Source organism: Pleurodeles waltl, chromosome 2_2, assembly GCF_031143425.1.
Source record: "Pleurodeles waltl isolate 20211129_DDA chromosome 2_2, aPleWal1.hap1.20221129, whole genome shotgun sequence".
Classification (NCBI taxonomy): domain Eukaryota; kingdom Metazoa; phylum Chordata; class Amphibia; order Caudata; family Salamandridae; genus Pleurodeles; species Pleurodeles waltl.
The window spans coordinates 339,678,064-339,698,963 of record NC_090439.1 but is presented as its reverse complement, the minus strand read 5'-3'; the positions used below and the strand labels follow the sequence as shown (position 1 = coordinate 339,698,963).

Here is a 20,900-nt window from a genome sequence, read left to right as displayed (position 1 = left end):
CAGTTTCTCATCGGTCGGGCTGGAAGGATAGCTTCCAGCGCGATGGGAGTTGACCTCTAATGAGATCAGCACGCGTTGGTGCGCTGATGTCATCGGACGTCACTGGGGGATGGAAGGGGAAGCGATTCCCCTTCCAGCCCTGCCCTGGGGGTGGGGGTCCTCGGGAGGCTCTAGCACTTCCCCCGAGGGCCTCTATCAGGATGTAACCATTACGTCCTTGGCGGGGATGGGGTTAAAAGTTGAATCCGAAGACCAGTCTGCTGCGTTCATTATATCCTCTAAACGAGCACCTAAACTAAATGCTTTAGAAGACATAGTTCCACAAGTAGAGTGAGCACCGAAAAGGGAAAGACTAATAACAGCCTCCTGCATGACCCAACGAACCCACCGAGCAATAGTAGGCGAGGTGACTGCTTTATGCGGTTTTCGTAATGCAATAAGAAGCTGTTGTTCCCCAAGAGGAAGAATTTCTGAAGAAATCTCCTCAGATGCTTTGAGGCAGCGTATGACACACAATTTTGGATCATCTGGAAAAGCAGGATAAGAGATTATCCTGATATTTCTCTTTGTTCATCTAATTGCTGTAAAGGAAACTCCCAAAGGGGAAAAGGCTCTTTTTGAAAAATTTAGGACACGGACATCAGAAGCTCTCCGACAGAGTATTAAACAAAGAAGCATAGTTAACTTAGCGGAAAGCTCCTTTCTGGAAAGATACTGATTAGATTGCCAAGACAGAAAGAGGTTCAGCACCTGGTTGACATCCAAGAGGGATGAAGAACAGGTTTCAGGAGGTAAAGAAAGCTTGATACCCCAAAGAAGACAACTGTAACAGGGTCACAGGGACCCTGTTCCTGGATGGCGCCCCAGGACTTGCGATCCAGTGCCCCAGGGACACCGCCGACAGCACAGGAACGCCTGTTCTCAACCCGGACGTCCGGATTACAGAAAAGAAAAGAAAGGACACACTAAAGAGGCGTGCAGCATTTTTGGAAGGAGGAGAGGAAGACCGGCATCAAAAAGAAGCGAGAGGACTCCCGCACGAAGAGCCCGACAAAGGAGAACTGCCTAGGAAGACCAGAGCGGATACCGGAGACACAGGGGAACCGGAGGCACCTCGACGGGAGGACACGCCAGCGACCGTGAGGAATTCCTGTTCCAATGCCAGCCACGTCCCCGGAGGGACCTGGCTTTCACAGGTACGTGCCTGCCTAACTAACCCCGGGCTGTTATTGGGGGGGAGAGGGGAACACGCACTGTGCGAGACGGTGAAGGAGAGACGGGACAAATAGACAGTCCACCTCTCGTTTTCCTAAATTTGTACATTATTATTATTTTTATTTTACTAACCTTCACTACTTATTAGTGGTTGGGGAGAATCCTGTGCAGATAACAGGACTCCCACTATAGAGAAAACCATTTCTTTTGATAAGCAATGGCGAGCACCTCAGGGCTCCACGACCAGGGAGCACTCGCCGAGTTGCCTGTTTTTCTCAGCACACCGCACCTACCCCTCAAACCAGACTAGAAATAAGAAGCAAAGAATAAAAGAAAATAAATACTTACGGTTTTCTTTTGGTTTTCCTTTTTTTTTTATGGACATAGGTCTTCCACCCCAACTCCACCACATTTGGGAGGGACGCTCCTAAAAGAAAGAAAAGAAGAAAAGAAACATATTAACACAAGGAAAAGAAAGAAGAAAAGAAAGCACCAAAGGAGAAAAGGAACAAGAGAAGAAGAGGGAGAAATAGAGACCCTAATAACAGTACAAAGACTCAAGTAACACTCAAATCATAACGTTAGATTTATAATCTTGACAACAGTTTAAAGACAACAATAAAAATATCCACTGGGAACTGTATCCTGACTCCGATCCGATTATTACCGTCTCCAACCCTCGGGGACATCCCACGTCCTCTACAATGACACACTAATTTATGTTCTCCAACAGGTAAGCCATCTACCAGAGAATGCCCAGCTGAAATAGCTGACCTAAAGGTATTAATAGATCGATATGCCATGCCTTCTGGCACAAGTTCAGCAAGGAATTTGAGGACATGGACTACATCCCATTCCACAGGATTGAAACTCCTTCGCACACACCAACGGGCCCATCGACCCCATGCTGATTTGTAACGTTTAGAGGTGCTAGGAGCCCATGCTTTAGATATAACTCATCAGCTTGTTACAAAATTCCCGGGACCGACCATCGTCCCCAAAAATTTGCTATGCCATCAAGGATAGGGAACCTTCCAGAACCATCTGATGTGGCATTTTGTTCGGATTGAGAAGATTTGAAGGAAACAGGGGGAGTCGGATTGGAGAATCCCAAGAAAGTTCCAGAAGAACTGGAAACCAAACTTGAGGCTTCCAAACTGGAGTAATCAGGACTATATTTGCTTTCTGGCAACGTACCTGCACAGACGCTCGAGTAATCATTGCAAAGGGAGGGAAGGCATAAGCTTTCTCTTGACTCCAGTCCTGAAGGAAAGCATGTGTTGCTTTCGCCAATGGGCCTGGTCTCCAACTTAAAAATATGGGCAATTGGTGATCCAATCTGGAAGCAAAAAGGTCCACTGTAAACAGACACCAAAGAGATAGGAGACAGAAAACCTCCAGATGGAGTTTCTACATGCTGGAATCGTTGAGGTGTCTGGAATGAAAATCTGCAATCTGATTCTTATGTGCCGGAAGATATTGTGCAATGACCGAAATTTGATGGTCCAGACAATATTGCCAAAAACTGGTCGCCAGATCAGAGAGTACCTTGGACCGGGTGCCCCCTAGAAGATTGATGTATCAGACCCCTAAATATTGTCCATCTTGAGAAGAACACATGATTGGATCGAGTCTGGTCCAGCACCTGACTGCCAAAAGTTCTAAGCAATTTATATGCAACTTTTGTTCCTTCAGAGACCAAGTTCCCCCGGTGGAAGAATCTCTGCATCGAGCACCCCAGCCTGATCTGCTGGCATCTGATTTGATTATGAAATCTGGAGTGGAACCGAAGATTGCTCTGCCGTTCCACACCTCCATGTGTGAAATCCACCAATTAATTTCTTCTATTGATTCCTGCTAGAGAGGTACATTTTGAGAGTACATCAGACCTTTGCGAAGATGAGTCACCTTCAGACATTGAAGAGCTCTATAATGGAGAGGGCAAAGAAATATTGCCTGAATAGAAGAGGAGAAAAGTCCGACTAAGTGGGCAATTTGACAAAGGGAAACCTTCTGCTTGACAAGAGTACGACGTAATTTGTGACAAATTTTCGTCATTTTGCAAGAAGGAAGACTTAAAGTAGACAAAATCAAATCTATGGTGAAACCTAGAAATACTGCCTTTTAGGAAGGAGATGGGAGAGATTTGGACTTGTTTATGACAAAGCCTAGGCCATGTAGCAAGTTGACAGTTATCTGCAATTGGGCGGAGAGCTTCTTGGGACATTGAGCCAAGAGCAACATGTCGTCCAAATAAACAGTTAGTCGCATCCCTTGCACCACCATGGGTTTGAGTACCTTTGTGAAACACCACAGTGCCGAGGTTAGACCAAAGGGATTGTGGTGAACTCGTATGTTTGATTTTGCCAAACAAATTGAAGAAAAGTAGGGATAGTCAGATAAGTATCTTTTAAATCGAGATGCACCATCCAATTTAGAGGATGTAACACATCGTGAAGAAGGTGTATCCTTCCATTTTGAAATGGCGATAAACCAACCATTCGTTGAATTCTTTTCAATTGATAACTGGTGGACTACCTCCATCGTATTTGTCTACCAGAAACAGATTGCTAATGAAACCGCGCAGATACAGCATTGTTGGGCAAATAGCTCCTTTGTCCACCAATGCCGCAACCTCTGCATCCACCAGAATGGGATCCCGAGAGAAAAACACCAGGGGATTTGTGAGTGAGATCTGTTTGGGAGACCCAACAAACTCTATTTGAAAACTGTTTATTGTCTGTAAAACCTATGCAACTTTTGTTATTGCTCTCAATGCCCGGGTAAAATTTGCCAAACTCCCCTCAACTCTTAAAAGGGAAGAAGGGAGAACACTTACTGTAGGAGATAGCTGTTGAAGAGCCTCTGCCACCACGATATCTGAAGCATCTGCCTCTAGTTGGGTGGAAGCTGCCAAATCGCAATTGATCCTGGAAATGGCCTTGCTTGGAGCCTAGACCTCTGTAAGAGGTGAGAGCTTAACCACAGCCAGCCGAGCGGCCCCTTCCTCGACCAGCCCCATGAAAAATTTAGGAGGGAAAAACTCTTTTCATGGATGATTGTGCTTTATCCATGTAAGTAAAAGTATTTACAAATTTTCCAAACTCCTTTATAAAAGGTTCACCAAATAAACCTCCATGAGCAACATCAACAGCTTCGGAGTCAGCTAAATCTCCCAGCTTGGGATTCACTTTAATCAACAAAGACTGATGAAATTCTGTAGAAAGAGCACAATTTGCATTGCCCAAAATTATAATAGCATGCTGTGCCCAACCTGAGAGGATTTCAGGGGAAATTATGGCTCCAGAGGTTTGGCATCTTCAGCCATGTCAAGGGTTTTTGTTAATGGGCCTAAGACATCGAGGAGTTTATCCTGGCATGCCCGCCAAGTTCTATCAATTCCTTTTTTAGGATCCTTCATGAATTTCTGTAAAAATGTGAACCTTTTGGGATCCAACTCAGGAGTAATGGCAGCTTTGTCTACCAGAGAAGGAAGAGGGCATTCAGCCTTGAGGCAGTTACGGGATTCCTTCTCTAATTGTTTCCGAATGCGCCCTGCAACATAATTTGCAACCTTGTCACACGGGGCCCATTCAGAAGACCTTCGGTGAATAATTTCATCCAGCTCCAACATGTCAGAAGTTTCAGTTGACAGAACATTATTAGCGGACTGAGAAGAGGAAGGAAGCCAAGGTCTGGATGGACCGGCATCATCATCTTGATCCCCAGAAGAATCTGTACACTGTAGGGACAGAGAGTGGGATCTTGCCAGATCCAAGGGAGAAGAGGGATCAACAAGGGACAAAGGGGAATTTCTGATGCGATCAAAAACATCACAATCAACTCCTGTGTCATGAGGACACTTTGCAGGAGTGGCGTCTGTAAAAGAATGGGCATCAGAAGAAGCAGGAAGAATTGGGGAAGACAAAGTAGAGGCTGATACTTTTGCACATTCACATGCTATTTGTTGTGATATTCTGTCCTCCAGGGGACTTATTGCCTCAGAAACTGCCCTATAAATAGATGCGTCCACAGTGTCAAAAAATTCGTCCTCATCATTCACTTCCAATACTATACTAATGAGGGGGGGAAAACACACGTAGAATTATACCTTGTAAAAAAAGAAATTAATTTGGTCAGAAATATACTCAGGTTTTGTCTTTATTCATTTAATAGCTGGGTGTCAGCATGTATCATAAAGTGTGTAACACACCCTATTCATTAAGGGCTTCCTCCCAGCACACCACACCCCGTTGGACAAAACTTAAAAAAGAGTAAGTATAACTATTATTTGCCTGGAGTGTGTCCTTGTTTCAGGCTAAAATGCCAGTACAGCCCCAATTGGGCGTCATATAGTAAAAAGGAATTACAGACCCCTCAGTATAAAAAACGGGGAGTCAGGAAAAGAATTAGCTCACACAGACCCTTATTACCTAAGGGTGTCTCTCTCCAGGCAACAGTAAGCTGAGGGAATACAAGCTGATAAAGGGAGACGTGCAGCTTCGTCCTCCATGAGAGTAAAAATTTAAGCTGCACGTGTACCTCAGCGCTTCAATCTCCGAGCGAGCATTCCAAACGGGTGCCCTCTGGCGGTCGTTGGAAGCTCATTACAATATGCACCACAGAGAGCAAAATATGCTCCTGTGATGTGATTAAAAAGTATAACACCGTGACACCTGTAAAAATCAATAAATATAAATAACCAACATATTAAGGAAGAGAAATAAGGAAAAAAACAACTTATTTCGGCCGCAAGCAGCGAAGAAAGTGGAAGAGATGAAACCAACGATGGGCTATATTATGGACTGACTGCTCTGGATTGGTTCTTTTGACATGTCTTGTTGGTTGTTAAGTACTCCTATTTCCCAACAGGTCAGGGAGTAGTAGTTTGTTTATCAAATGTTCGGCTGCTATTAAATAAAGTGAAGAAAGAATGACATAATCCTTGCCTCCAGTCCTGACAAAGAATTACATTTGACTCTGGATACAAATATATATTATGGATTACAATTTGTTTTGTTGTGTCATTCATTTCATACCTCTGTTTTCTTTTGGTATTGGATATTGCAGTAATAGGACAGGTAGCACATTTAAATAGACAAAATAGTGTTTGGCTACGGCTAACCAATTGACATGTCAGCTAAACAGCTACGCATTCAAAAGACGTTTCCTTGCCCATCATACAGTATTTTCCAAAGTCATTTTTCTCTACTGGATAATTGTTCTTTCCTTATAAGAAAGTCCTCCAGAGAATACAGTTTATACACTAAGAGCTGTAATTCTAGGTTCATATTTTAATCGCAGTAAGCTCCACCTTATTTCCTGATGCTGGGTGCACCAGTGAATCCAATGTACTTAAAATAGCAGGGATTACAGGTGGAACTTGAAGTTCTCCTGTGGAATAAGGCATTACCAGGGCATTAGTAACTCCTCATTTCACCTGGGAGCAGCTGAAATCTCTGGAAGAACCATAGATCTGTTATTTTGATGTGGATCTCATAATTCCATAGCATAATTAAAAGGACCTTTTTAATGAGACCCTAAAAGTGAGTGTATTTGGTGATATTTGAAAAAACTGGCAACATCCCCATGCACATGAACTGCTTTAAATGGAAAATAAAAGCTGTCAGGAAAAATATTTACATGAAACTTGCTGGTCACGGTAGGAGAAGTTATGTTAAATTAACACTGGGCACTTGATTTAGAGCTCTATGTTAACTAAAAGGCCTCCAACCTCTGGAGGAAATATCCTTAATCAACACAGGCTTCATTTCCTTCTTACTGGGGCAGTATTGTGGCGGAACATCCGCCATGAACTCTATTTAGAGTTTCCTTTCGAATTTAAAACATATTTAGTTACCACCAAACAACAAATATTACCCTATTTATATGTTGTTTAGCCACAGAACCAAGAGACGGACCGATGCGTGCACAGATTCAGCATTCTGAGCTTTCAATACTAAACTCTCAAAGACCTAAATAGTAGCCCAGGGCACAATCATTTTCTGAAAATGCATTTATTTCTTATTCTTGAATTGTTTAGTGTGTGTGCAACAAAGGCAGCTTTATGGCTGTAGAGAGCCGTTTGCATTGTTCCCACTCAGTATTAATTAGACAATTATTTATAGTTTGCTGAGAGCAAAGGCAATTTCTTTCTGAATATAAAAAACATTAGCACCTTGGCATATCATGTTTTTACAATTACTTCTGAACTGGAATAAGTTTATTATCGAATGATTACAGGAATGTTGCTGTTTTTCAATACTGCGTATGAATTCATATTTTCATTGTCCTTCTACCTCCCACGCTGTTCCCTTTTAGAGAAAAATCGGTTAATTTTGTATGCTTTATGCCTGTTTTATGTGCAGGTAACATCATTATCTTCAACTATATTGTGCATAACTGAAGCTGTTGCTTAACTCCTTTGCTGCCAGGTCTTTTCCCCCTCGGGTGCCAGGAATTTTTTGGGCTAGTTGGAGCAGTTCATGCTTAGGCCCTCATAACTTTTTGTCAACATAAGCTACTCACACAAAATTTGTGTCCTTCTTTTCCAACATCCTAGGGATTCTAGAGGTACCCAGAGTTTGGGGGTTCCCCTGGAGGAGACCAAGAAACTAGCAAAAATACAGCAAATCGTTTGTTTTTTAAACAACATGGGAAAAAAGACTGCAGAAGAAAGCTTGTGTTTTTTTTCCCCTGAAAATGGCATCAACAAATGGTTTGTGGTGCTAAAATCACCAGCTTCTCAGCTTTCAGGAACAGGCAGACGTGAATCAGAAAACCACATTTTTCAACACAATGTTGGCACTTTACTGGGACATACCCCATTTTTACTATTTTGGGTGCTTTTACACTCCTTCCAGTTAGTAACAGAAATGGGTGTGAAACCAATGCTGGATCCCAGAAAGCTAAACATTTCTGAAAAGGGGCTAAAATTCTGAATTTAGCAAGGAGTCATTTGTGTAGACCCTTCAAGGTTTTCCTACGGAAAGTAACAGCTAAAATAAAAAAAAATGAAATCGAGGTAAAAAAGGGCCACTTCTGTCCACGTTTTATTCTATAACTTTGTCCACCTATGGCAGATTTTTTAAAGCAATATACCGTTACGTCAGCTGGTTCTGGTTGCAAGGATATATAGGGATAGTAGGTTCATCAAGAACTCTAGGTACCCAGAGCCAAGAAAGGGGCTGCACCTTGCAATGGGTTTTCATTGTATACCGGGTATCCAGCAATTTATTTCGTGAAATATAAAAAGTGAAAAATAGGTAGCAACAAACCCTTTGTATTTCCAAAATGGACACAAGGTAAGGTGTTGAGAATTAGTGGTTTTTTTCGCATCTCTGAATTTCAGGGTCCCCATACTAGCATGTGAATTATAGGGCATTTCTCAAATAGACATCTTTTTGTACGCACTGTCTTACATTTGGAAGGAAAAAATGTAGAGAAAGACAAGGGGCAATAACACGTGTTCTGCTATTCTGTGTTTCCCAAGTCTCCTGATAAAAATGGCACCCAACATGGACACATCATATTTTGACATTGAAATCTGACGTGTTTTTTGGAAAGTGCCTAGCTGTGAATTTTGGACTCTAGTTCAGCCGGCACCTAGGGAAACCTACCAAACCTGTGCATTTTTTTAAACTAGATGCCTAAGAGAATCCAGTATGGGGTGACTTGTGGGGCTCTCACCAGGTTCTGTTACCCAGAATCCTTTGCATACCTCAAACATTTGGCAAAAGAACACTTTTTCCTCACATTTCAGTGATAGAAAGTTCTGCAGTCTGAGAGGAGCCACAAATGTCCTTCCACCCAGCATTTACCCAAGTCTCTCGATAAAAATGGTACCTCACTTGTGTGGGTAGGCCTAGTGCCCGCGACAGGAAATGCCCCAAAACAAAACATGGTCACATCACATTTTCCCAAATAAAACTGAGCTGTTTTTTACAAAGTGCCTAGCTGTGGATTCTGACCTCTAGATCAGCTGGCACCTAGGGAAACTTAGCAAACCCATACATTTTTTTAAATTAGACATCAAGGAGATTTCGGTATGGGTGACTTGTAGGGCTCCCAACAGGTTCTGATACCCGGAATCCTTTGCAAACCTCAAACTTTGGTAAAAATAACACTTTTTCCTCATATTTCAGTGATGGAAAGTTCTGGAATCTGAGGGGAGCCACAAACGTCCCTCTTCCCAGCGTTCCTCAGGTCTCCCTATAAAAATGATACCTCACTTGTGTGGGTGGCCCAGGTGCCTCCAACAGGAAAAGGCCAAAAATGTGTAGAGATTGAGGGGATGGCACAGCAGGTTGATAAGCACAATTTTTTCTTTTATACATTTTTACGCTGAGTCTGCTTTGGGGATCCACACAAGCGAGGTATCATTTTACTTGGGAGACTGCTGGGAATGCGGGGTGGTAGGAAATTTGTGCTGGCGCTGTGATCCTACAAAGAAAAGTGAGGAAAATATGATTTTTTAAGCACATTTTGAGGTTTGCAGAGGAGTCTGGGTAAGGAAATGTTGGGGGATCCACGCAAGCCACACCTCCCTGGACTCCTCTGAGTGTCTAGTTTTCAAAGATGTCTGGGTTTGGTAGGTTTCCAGAGATGACCACCACACCGGGGCCAAAAACACAGGTGACACCCCACCCCAGAAAAACAGGTAGTGTTATAATAGATCATTTTGATGTGTGTACATCCTCCTGTGATGTTGCAAAATTGTGAAAAGAAACACACTTAGGTTATGTTGTGTCACGGGTGTGCTCCAACACCTGATTACAGCGGAGCAGGTTTTGTCATTTTTACCATACAATCATTTTTACCACACATACTGGTTGGATTTGCCACGAGTGTGAGTGATGGTTCAGCAGATCAAATTTTATTAAAAAGAGATTTCACAAAAATGAAATTCACTGTTAATAACTGAAAGGCCCAAAAAATTAACCAATTGCTCACAGCTCAACCGCTTTACAGTCCATTCACACACCTTTCACACATGACATGCACAAGACCATTTACGCCACCAGCCGCGGGCCTGACACATTACAACTCTTGCATCAGCAGACAGCACCATTCAAGGGCCCATCACTTTCACACACCAACATTCCTGATACAGCAATCACACCAACTGATGGGAGTGTGTGTACTGGCATTTGGCTGGCAGTGTGTTGCAATGGTCAACAGCGAGTCACTATTTACACTGCCAGCCAAGCGCCACTCCACGCACACTGCCATCACTTTTTTATTTAAACAAAAAAGAGACCACTAACTAATTACAAATAAGTACAAAGCTACAAAGTCAAAAGCTCTAACTAAATGCATGACAGTAATGTCAACTGTGAACCTGAACAAAAAATGTAAAACAATACAGAACAGGCAATTTTTACTCCTGGTAGTTCCCAATAATTCTTTTGGGTGTGGTAACTTCGAAAACAGCCGGCCACACACAGCCCAAGCTTAGAAGGACAATCAGGGCAGTAGTTCTGAGTCTCCCTCCGAATACCTCTCTGGGCACAGACTCTACATTTCTTAGCTGGAAAGTCTTTTTTGGGAGTGGGAGGTATGTGATCAGGATTGTGCCCCCTTTGGGGGTGACCATTGCCAAAGTGGCTGCCCCCACACTAAACACACACACACACACACAAGATCCCTGATGCCTAAGTGGATTCTGCCCCCATTGGAGCAGATTAGATGGGCCTAAAAAAATAGGCTGATCTGCCTCCAACGGGGGCAGAAATGGCCAAACGTTCTATGCTCCCTTTAGGGGGGGTTCCCTTGCCAAATGGGGTACCTCCCACCACACAAAAAAAAACACAAAGAGGACAAAAAAAAAAATTCCCTGGCGTCTTGGTGGCATAAAAAAAATAGACTGATCTGCCCCCAAAGGGGGCAGCAATGGCCATCAGTAATGTGCCCTGTTTGGGGGGTGACCCTTGCCAAAGGGGCCGCCCCCCACACAAAACACAGACACACACAAGATCCCTGGTGCCTAAGTGGATTCTGCCCCCCTAGGCTGATCTGCCTGCAAGGGGGAATAAATGGGCAAAAGTTCTGTGCCCCTTTGGGGGGGGGGGCGACCCTTCCCAATGGGGTCACCCCCCAGCACAAACAAAACAAACGGCAACAAAAAAACATCCATGGCGTCTTGGGAGCAGATGAGCCTAAAATAATAGGCCGAGCTGCCCCCAAGTGGGCAGAAATGGGCATCAGGAATGTGCCCTCTTTGGGGTGTGAACCTTGCCAAAGGAGCCACCCCTCACACAAAATACACACACACAAGATTCCTTGTGCCTAAGTGCCATCTGCCCCCCTTGGGGGCAGATGGCCCTCAAAGAATAGGCTGATCTACGCCCAAGGGGGGCAGAAATGGCCAACAGTACTGTGCCCCCTTCAGGGGATGACCCTTGCCAAAGGGGGCGCCCTCCAGCACAAAAAAAAGGGGGACCAAAAAACAATTCCCTGGCGTCTTGGGGCAGATGAGTCTAAAAAAATAGTCCGATCTGCCCCTAACAGGGGCAGAAATGTCTATCAGTAATGTGCCCCCTTTGGGAGGTGACCCTTGCCAAAGGGGCTGCCCCCCCACACAAAACACACACTCACACACACACAGAAGAACCCTGGTGTCTTAGTGGATTCTGCCTCTCTTGGAGGCAGATAGCCCTAAAAAAAATAGGCTGATCTACCCCCAAAGGGGACAGAAATGGCCAACAGTTCTGTGTCCCCAGCACAAAAAAACGAAGGGGAACAAAAAATAAATTTTGTAGCTTCTTGGTGGCTTCTGACCCCCTTGGTGGCAGATGGGCCTAAGAAAAATAGGCTAATATGCCCTTAAAGGGGGCAGAAATGGCCAACACTGATGTCCCCCCTTTGGGGGGGGGGGGTTGACCCTTGCCCAAGGGCACAAAAACACACACACAACACAATCCCTTGGGCCTATTGAGTTTCGATCCCCCCCGGGGGCGAGATCGGCCAAAAACATGGCCAATCTAGCCCCGGGGGGTGAAACATATAAAAAAATATTGCCCCCAGGGCAGCGATCCTTGCCTAAGGGGTCGCTGCCATAAAACATACAGTAAAAAATATCCCTGGTGTTTAGTGGGTTTTGACCTCCCCCAGGGGCCTAGATCATCTGAAAAACGGCCGATCTAGCGCCCAGAGGGGGCCGAAACATGGATAGAATAATGCCCCCAGGAAAGCGAGGCCTTGCCCGCAATTGTGGAGCAGGAATCCACTCAAAACAGGCACAGGGGGAAAGGGAAAAACTCTTTCCTTTACCCCTGTGTATGTTTTGCCCCCTCCAAACTTCCCAGGGAGAAGGACTCACCTTCAGGATGTCCTGCCTCCAATCGCACTGGAAGCAAATGGCTTCCAGACCGTTCCCGGCAGCATTTGATGACGTCAGCGCTCTGTGAATGCGCTGATAAATTGATTCCCTTTCCATCCCTGACGGAGGTGTGGGGCATGTGCAGGATGAGCTGGGCTCGTCCTCGGCACACGGCAACCGTGGCAGAGGGTGAGCCCAGCTCTTCCACAGCACCCAAGGGGTTAAAGTAAAATGAGGCCTTCAACACAGCAACGTGGACATGGGAGGGTTCTTATTCTAGCTCAAATAAAAAGCAGTTGAACCAGATTTACAAAAATATTGCTAAAGCTGAAGCTGGAAGATTACACCTTTGTATTGGTGCCAATTTATTTACTTCAGGAACTCGCAAATGTTAGCAAGAGTCCTCTCGAAAACCGGCAACAGATTTCCACGTGTACTCCTGGGAACGTTTGTACCTTCCAAATTATATAACTGCAAAGGCAGTTCTGCATGTATAATTGCAAATAAGTACAATTGTGCATGAGAAAATGCCCTTAAGTGAGCGCAAAGTGGTTTTAGGTATTTATTTATTTATTTAATGTTTTATTTATTTTTCAGCAAGGAAAATATGTTTCTCTTTAAGAAGTCTTTCTCCTACTTGTCTGCTAATATTTGAGGTTTTGTTCTGTGATTCCCAGCCTGGATGCAAATTTACTCCAGCACTTCCTATGAATAAATTGTTAGCTCTCTAAAAACTTTGGAAGGCATAACTGCCCCGGAATGCCCATTCCTGCCCAAGGTAGGAGATTTACCTGTGCATAATTACACCACGTTGCATTATTAGTGTTAGAGTTTTCCAGATTTATTACTGTAGAGTCAAATGTCCCTCCTGCTACTCAATTTTGTCATTCTGGCAGTCCCAACATACTCTTTTGTGCAAGAAACCAGTGTCATGGAATTGCTTCTATATAGTGCTTCATCTTCTTGATGAGATGTTGAAGTGCACTGAGTAACATGTAGCAGACTGTTCTGTGGGAGAGTGTGTAGCCTGAAAGAGTCTTCAAGTGGAGAGTGGCCTGTGTGGAAAGTGTTTTTGTACTGTGCATGATTGAACATGGTGGTTAGTTTGCCGCACCTGCCTGTGTAGTAGATGGAAGATGCATGAGTGAGAGAAGAAATATATTGTACTTTTTTTTTTTTAGATCTCCCTGATTGAAACAATGTGGGTTGTGAGTGCCACCATTTGTATATCTTGATTACAAACCATTGTTTCAAGAAGGCTGCTGACAGCTAGGTTGTGAGTTCTCACACTTCAAGGGCCAGCTTTGGGCACTGCGGTCGATCTGGGCTATGACCTGAAGGGGGGCATTGACAGTAGGGGGGTGCGCTGTGTTTAGCAATAAGTTACATTTTAAAGCACCTGATGTAGAGTTCAAGATAACTCTTGTGAATGATGCATCTGCTAGAGAGAGAAAGATTGCAGTTTTGTCTACTGGCAGTTTTGACTCGCCAGAAAGTAGCGCAGAGAGTTAATATGCCTGCTGCAAAGAACAGATCTGCATTTTATGTGGATTACAGTGGATTAGTAAAGCCAACCTTTACCAGCACTTTAAAACAAATGAAATATATGTGAGAGAGGGGCCATGGAGAGATGAGAGTCATTTTAGTCGGTTGGTAGTGAAGGAATGCAAGGAGAAGGTCATGGGAGGGGGACATCAAAAAAGATTGTTGCACTGGGTGCCCTCAGCGCATAAGCAGGCCCTGACCACTTCATTGTGCCCTTGTTTTGGTACTCCTGCTTCAAGCCATTATCATTGCTGCCAGCTATCACCCTGCACAAAGGCTGAGTCTGAGGGACAGCCAGAAAAGGATGTTTGAAAGAGAACCAACCCAAACGAGTGCCAAACTCTGAAAAAGTTTATCCTCAATGCCCTCTATGGAGTATAAAGGTGGCACCCAAACCACCACATCTACTTCCAGTACCATGTTTGTCTTGACCATCGGAAGGGAGTGCACCACAATGAACTTGAAGGGCTGTGTGAGCAGGGCTAGTGTATGTATGTCAGTGAGCCTCACAGAAGAGAGTTGGCATCACCTGACATGTGCAGTGTGCTGGAGAAGCTGAGGGCCAGCTCAGAACTTAGAAGCCTGCTTGCCTCTCTGCTCAGAGATGGAAGTACGGTGCCTGGCCTAGCAGGAGGAAGGATAAGGACAAAGCCAAGCATGTTCCCAGAATGAGAACAAACCATATGTACCTGCTTCCTTCAGGAACTGAAGCAAGTATCGACCTGAGTCATGAGGGCCCCCTGAATTCCCAGTACAGTTCCCAGAGGGGCACTGGGAGTATTAGAAAACACCAAAGGTAAGTAATAGAACCCACCCCAGAGACCAGGAAAGCAGGAGTAAATCACAGTAACTTTGCTAGAACACACAAGAACACGGGAAAGAAGATTATGCAAGAACCAGAAGAGACTGCAAGGCACCATTGATGGATTCCTGGACCTGAAGACCTGTGGAAGAAGGGGACCAAGTCCAAGAAGCATTGAAGAGTCCAGAGAGAACAGGAGACCCTGCTATCCCGGATGAAGGTGCAAAAGAAGAACCACCGGTGAAGAACAATAGTCAGTACTGCACCCAAGAAGATGGATGCGGGTTCCTGGTTGGCGCAGATGCTGTCTGGATGGATGATTGCAGCCAGGTTTGTATCATTGGATTCAGCCAACAAGCCTTGGTACATGCAAGAACGTGGTTAGCGGAAAATGGTGCTGCCCGGGGCCCTGAGGGACCTGGGGGACTCTACCCAGGAGGGAGAGTCAGAGAGGGCTCTCAACAACTCAGAGAGCTCTCAGAAGACCAGGCAGCATGCACTGGAGTCCCACAGCAAGGGGACAAAGAAGGTGCAAAAGGAGGCCCATGCAGCAGAAAACACAGGAAGCTGTGCATCACAGGAAGAAGTGCTGGGGCCAGAGCTGCATGGTGCATGAATAACTTTGTGGAATGATGCGACCAAGCCTTGGCAACTGCAAAACAAGAGGTGCACAGGGGTACTGTCTTGCGTGGGTAGGCAAGCTCTTACCTCCGCCAAAGTTGGACAGTAGGATCTGAGGACCGTCAGGACCACTACAGTTCACCACCTGTGATGCTGGATCCATGCACTTCATCAGGAGAGGGGACCCAAGCCACCGGTCATGGCTGCAGAGGGGTGCCTGCGGAGAATGCACAATGTGGAAACAGTTGTAGTTGCTGCCAGGAGCTGAGATACAATGTTGCAGAATTTGTCTTTGCTTCTTTTTTGCAGTTTGTAGAGTTCCTGGAGGGTCCAGATGCAGTTTCTTTGGTAAGAAGGTGACGTAAAGGGTGCAGAGGATTCCTGCTGGAGTCTTGCAATTCGACTCTGATGAACCACCCAAGAGAGAAACCCTAAATAGCCCTGAAAGTGGGATTGGTCAGCTACACAAGTAAGCACCTATCAGGAGAGGGCTCTGATGTCACCTGCTGGCATTGGCCACTCAGATGCCCTCAGAGTTCCCTGCTAACTTGGAATCCAAAATAGCAAAACCCAGGGACCTTCTGGAGGAGCTCTGAGCACCACCCCTGGGGTGGTGATGGGCTGGGCAGTTGTCACTCCCCTTTCCTTTGTCCAGTTTTGCGCCAGAGCAGGGACTGTGGGTCCCTGAACCAGTATAGACTGGATTATGCACAGAGGGCACCAAATGTGCCCTTCAAAGCATTTCCAGTGGGCTGGGGAGGCTACCCCTCTCCAGCCTGTAATACCTATTTCCAGAGGGAGAGGGTGTAACACCCTTCTCCCAAAGAAAATGCTTTGTTCTGTCTTCCTGGGCTCGAGCTGCTTGAGCAACAGGAGGGCAGATACCTGTCTGAGAGGTGGCAGCAGCTGGGCCTTCCTGGAAAACCTTAGAATTCTGCAAAAGCAGTACTGGGGGTCCTCTAAGGAGCCCCCAGAGAGCAAGGAATATTACAACCAAAGCTTGCAAAAGCCTTGGGGTATAATTCCAACATGTTTGATACCAAATATGCCTATGTTTGGAGTTACCATTATGTAGCTGGACATAGGTAGTGACCTATGTCCAGTACAAGGGTAAAATGGCATCCCCGCACTCTAGTGCAGGGGAATGCCCTCACATACAAGTACTCTGTACCCTTCCCTCAGGGCTGGAGGGGGTGCTATAGGGGTGACTTATAAATGACCCGGTGCAGTGTAATTGGCAGTGAAAGGGTGCATGCACCTTTTCACACAGGATGCAACAGCAGTCCTGTAGGAGCATTTGCATGGGCTCCTTATGGGTGGCAAAAACATGCTGCAGCTCATAGGGATCCCTTGGAACCCCAGTCCCTTGGGTACCTAGGTACCATATACTAGGGACTTATAAGGGGGCATCAGAATGCCAATTATGAGTGGAATACTGTGTTAACAGTATCCAACAACCAAATTCAGAGGGAGAGAGCATAACACTTGGGTCCTGGTTAGCAGAATCCCAGTAGACACACTCAAACACACTGACAAGCAGGCCCAAAGTGGGGGTAGCCAAGCTAGAAAGAGGCTACTTTCCTACAGGGTGTTAAAAATAAAACACTACATATTGGGGACAATGAAACAGAACTTCCACCTAAATTGTGTTGGGGCATATAATGCTAACTTTCTTTTTTTTCAATGCATGTGACTGGAAGAAGAACATGTGATCAAAACTGTTGCTTGAAGCTGCCTAATGAACTGACGAGGGATTGTTCTCATGAGAAAGCATGCAAGAAACCCTTGAAAGCAGACAGTAAAGAAAAAAAAAATGATAAGTTTATCATATTTCTCAATTTTACTTTTTGCTGCAACTGATTTGAAATTAAAGCTAACCTTACGATAATATGCAGGAAATATTCAGGAAAATATGCAAATGTATGACCGCAAACAAAATTGCATCTATATTTCAGAAATGCATGAAACTTAGCAATCACCTTATAGTTACTGTGCTCATTCAGTTAGTATCAAAATCAAATCGAATTTCAAAAGTAAAACGTATCAGTTCATGGTAAGGTCCACTCAAGCACTAGCATATTTAAAAAACGAGAATAAGGAATAAATGTTTTACAATTTCTCAAGGCCTATGTTGGTATCCATGGTGAATACAAGTGAGCCGACACTGTGTGAAAGCTGGAGTTCAGTGATATCAAGGTTCATGTCATTGCCAGATTTGTGTTATTTCTTGTTTGATGTTATTGATATATAATAGAAAGTCTGACTTGGTGTAATTGAGCTACATGTAGGTGCTGAAATTTCACGTGTGCATGAGGTAAACGTTTATGTAATTGAGCCAGGTTTGCATTGGTCTTGCTTGATTTTCCTGGGAAACAACAGTAATTCTGTGTTGGTGGGGTTAAGCTTCAGGTGGTTGCTGGACATCTAGGTGTGCGGGAGATGCATGCAGTGTTTGAGGCATTTGATGACTTGAGTGCAAGCAAACTTCTAGCAGAGTTGTGTATTACTGGCATATTGGTAAATGCTCATGATGCTGCTATTGGTGAGTAGACCCTCTAGGTACTCCAATTAGAAATTAAAGGTAACAGGGGACACTATGGAACCCTGGAGGACTCAACAGATGACAGAGGTCGTCTGGGAAGAGGAGGTGTCAATGTGAATGAACTGTTTTTGTTTGGATAGGAAGAAAGAGAGCCACTCAAGAATATTGCCAGTGAAACCCCTTCAAGCCTTTAGAGTGTTGATGGGGGTGAGATGGTCAGTGGTGCGAAAGTCAGATGAGAGGTCTAGTAATATCAGGAGGCACGGGTCATGTTTATCTGGGACCAGGAGGGTGTCATCCATGTGTGTTAAGTAGGTGTCTCTGCTGCACCATGATCTGAAGCCAGATTGGTAGCCGTACAAGAGATGGTAAGCACTGTTGTGCTTTTTGAGTTCAGCATAGATTACTTTTTCAATGATCTTGCTGAAGAAGTGTTGGTCAGTGATGGACCGATAGTTAGGGGGTCCTCCTGATCTGGTTTAGGTTCCTTTAGGAGTCTAGAAATTGGGTAGTAGAATCCAAGCTAAACCTTACGCTTGATACTGTTGATCTACCTGATGTGGCACCATCTGTTTGTGTTTTTAGTAAGATATAGAAGTATGGCATAGTAGGATTCTCTGACTGGAGAAAATTCCCTTCTTATTTGGCTATCCAGTTGTGCAAAAGGCCTTACTCAGTCTGGTGCTTGATTCTGGATTTAAATTTTCCATTGGGATCACATAGTAATCTTTGGTAATTCATTCCTCCATTAGGCAATCTCAAATGTTCTGTCCTATAATCAATTGACAGAAGGAGGACAATGTCTCTCACCTTTATCAGGTCTGGATCGGCCGCCCGTGATTTTATAATCCTTGTGTCTTTACTGCAAAGGCTGTGAAATGGACATTTATAATCACATAGAGAAACCGTCAGATCTTTTATCACTGCTTAGTCAAGTGTGTCTACTTCCTGTGGAATCATGTGAGGAATGGGGATGGAAGAGGAAATTTTCCTGAGGCCTGTATTTGTCTCTGAATTAGTATTATCAATGGTAGTACTGAAGAACAATTATCATCTTAGCTTTTGGAGGAACAAGTATAATTCTGTACGTATATCAAATTAATTGTCTTCATTAGTTTGAACATAGCCCAAATCTTTATTGAGAGCAGCAAGCTGTTTTTCATACAAAAGTGTATCACTTAAGTTCACAATTAACTTGCTGTCTGGTTTGTGGTGGCTAGTTGTTCCTGTGGTCTGCTATGTGTACATGGAGAAGAGCTGAGAGGTTTTCTAGTGTAACTAGAGTGGTGTACCCCATGTTTTTGACTAGCCTCTCAGCCTCTTCCTGAAAAAGGAGCTTGGGTATCAGCTAATGGATAATGTGGGCAACGGAAGGGTATTTTTTTATAATGCCATGGAGTCCGGCATCACAAGGCTATGAGTGGTCCAAATCTTTTTTAAAGATTTGTTTGCAAATAACAATTAAAAACAGCCAGACAAGAGTTAATATAAGTCATATAAACAAAATAATACAAAGCAATAAGCATAGGATATATACTTGAAATAATACTGCTAAAAATACACATAAGCATAGAAGAACATGGAAACTATGCTGTAAAAACCGTATAAATACATAAGGAATGTGGGGGAAGGCAAATGGGAGGGAACAATTTGAACTATATTTTGTAAATTTAGAAAAAAATTATAACATTAGAGAACTGAAGACATTATAAAAAGAAAGATAAATTAAAACATTATATTAATAGGTTTATGAATGGTAAACAATCTCTAATATAATAATATCACTAGGATGAATTCATGGTGTTTTTCTTACTTCATCTGATTTTGTAATAATTTTATAAATGGGGAAGGACTGTGGGATAAATATGTTGTTAGTGGAAGCTATAAAAGATCTCCCTTTATAGCTAAAGAGATAGGAGAAACATAATTAGTGTCTAGTCTATGATGAAAGCAAATGGCATTCCACCAGGAGTTGTGAAGAAAAGGGGGAAAATTATAGGGATAGGCGCTAACAGAATACCACCAAAACATTTCTTTGACAATAGATAGTAAATACGGTGCTACCAAACGGAGGGTCCTCAAAGCACCTCCAGTGTTTCTCCAATAGGAAAAACCAAACTGATTCAAAAGGCCAGGGCACTCGTATGAAATAAGATAAGAGTCTGTACAGTTAGGTTCTTGGTCTTCGGAAAATCAATATATAATCCAAACAGAGTTAAAGTTCAGTGTCTTTATTCTTGTGCGAGGTTTTCATATATGTTCATCACATCAGAAAGATTCCATATGTGGTCATCACAACAACATCCAACAGTCAACACGTGTTTCGTCTCCGAGAAATTAATCTCATTGACTTCCTGAGGGCAAAATATAAGTAATGTGTTAACATGAATAAATGGCTTATCCTAATCAAGTAAAACTCTTCAAGATAATGTACGATCAATAGAGAAAGAGTAGTGGGAATCACATGACGGGGGCAAAAGACTATTATCCTGAGTCTTCGTGAGGGAGTACTCATAAGTCAGCACGTATGGATCCAAAATCTTTTACGGTGCGATCTATAAACAAATGCAGAGGAGTTTCACACACACTCCTGAGACCTTACTCTGGGCCTGATTCTAACTTTGGAGGACGGTGTTAAACCGTCCCAAAAGTGGCGGATATACCACCTACCGTATTACGAGTTCCATAGGATATAATGGACTCGTAATACGGTAGGTGGTATATCCGCCACTTTTGGGACGGTTTAACACCGTCCTCCAAAGTTAGAATCAGGCCCTCTGTGTCTCTTCTATACCTTATACCTCTAGATGAGACGGAGGGTTTACACGTCCTTTTTCTCTACATACACGCCAGCT

At 43.9% G+C, this 20,900-nt stretch overlaps 1 long non-coding RNA gene across 2 annotated transcripts in view; it reads right to left on the bottom strand.

The window, feature by feature from the left end:
• The window catches only part of LOC138282371 (uncharacterized), a 49,476-nt gene that overhangs the window by 4,214 nt on the left and 24,362 nt on the right, over positions 1-20,900 (bottom strand). For both annotated transcript variants that reach the window (XR_011200941.1, XR_011200940.1), the window contains one exon: positions 1,564-1,642. This is a non-coding gene — a long non-coding RNA (uncharacterized lncRNA). The remainder of the gene's footprint in view (positions 1-1,563; positions 1,643-20,900) is intronic.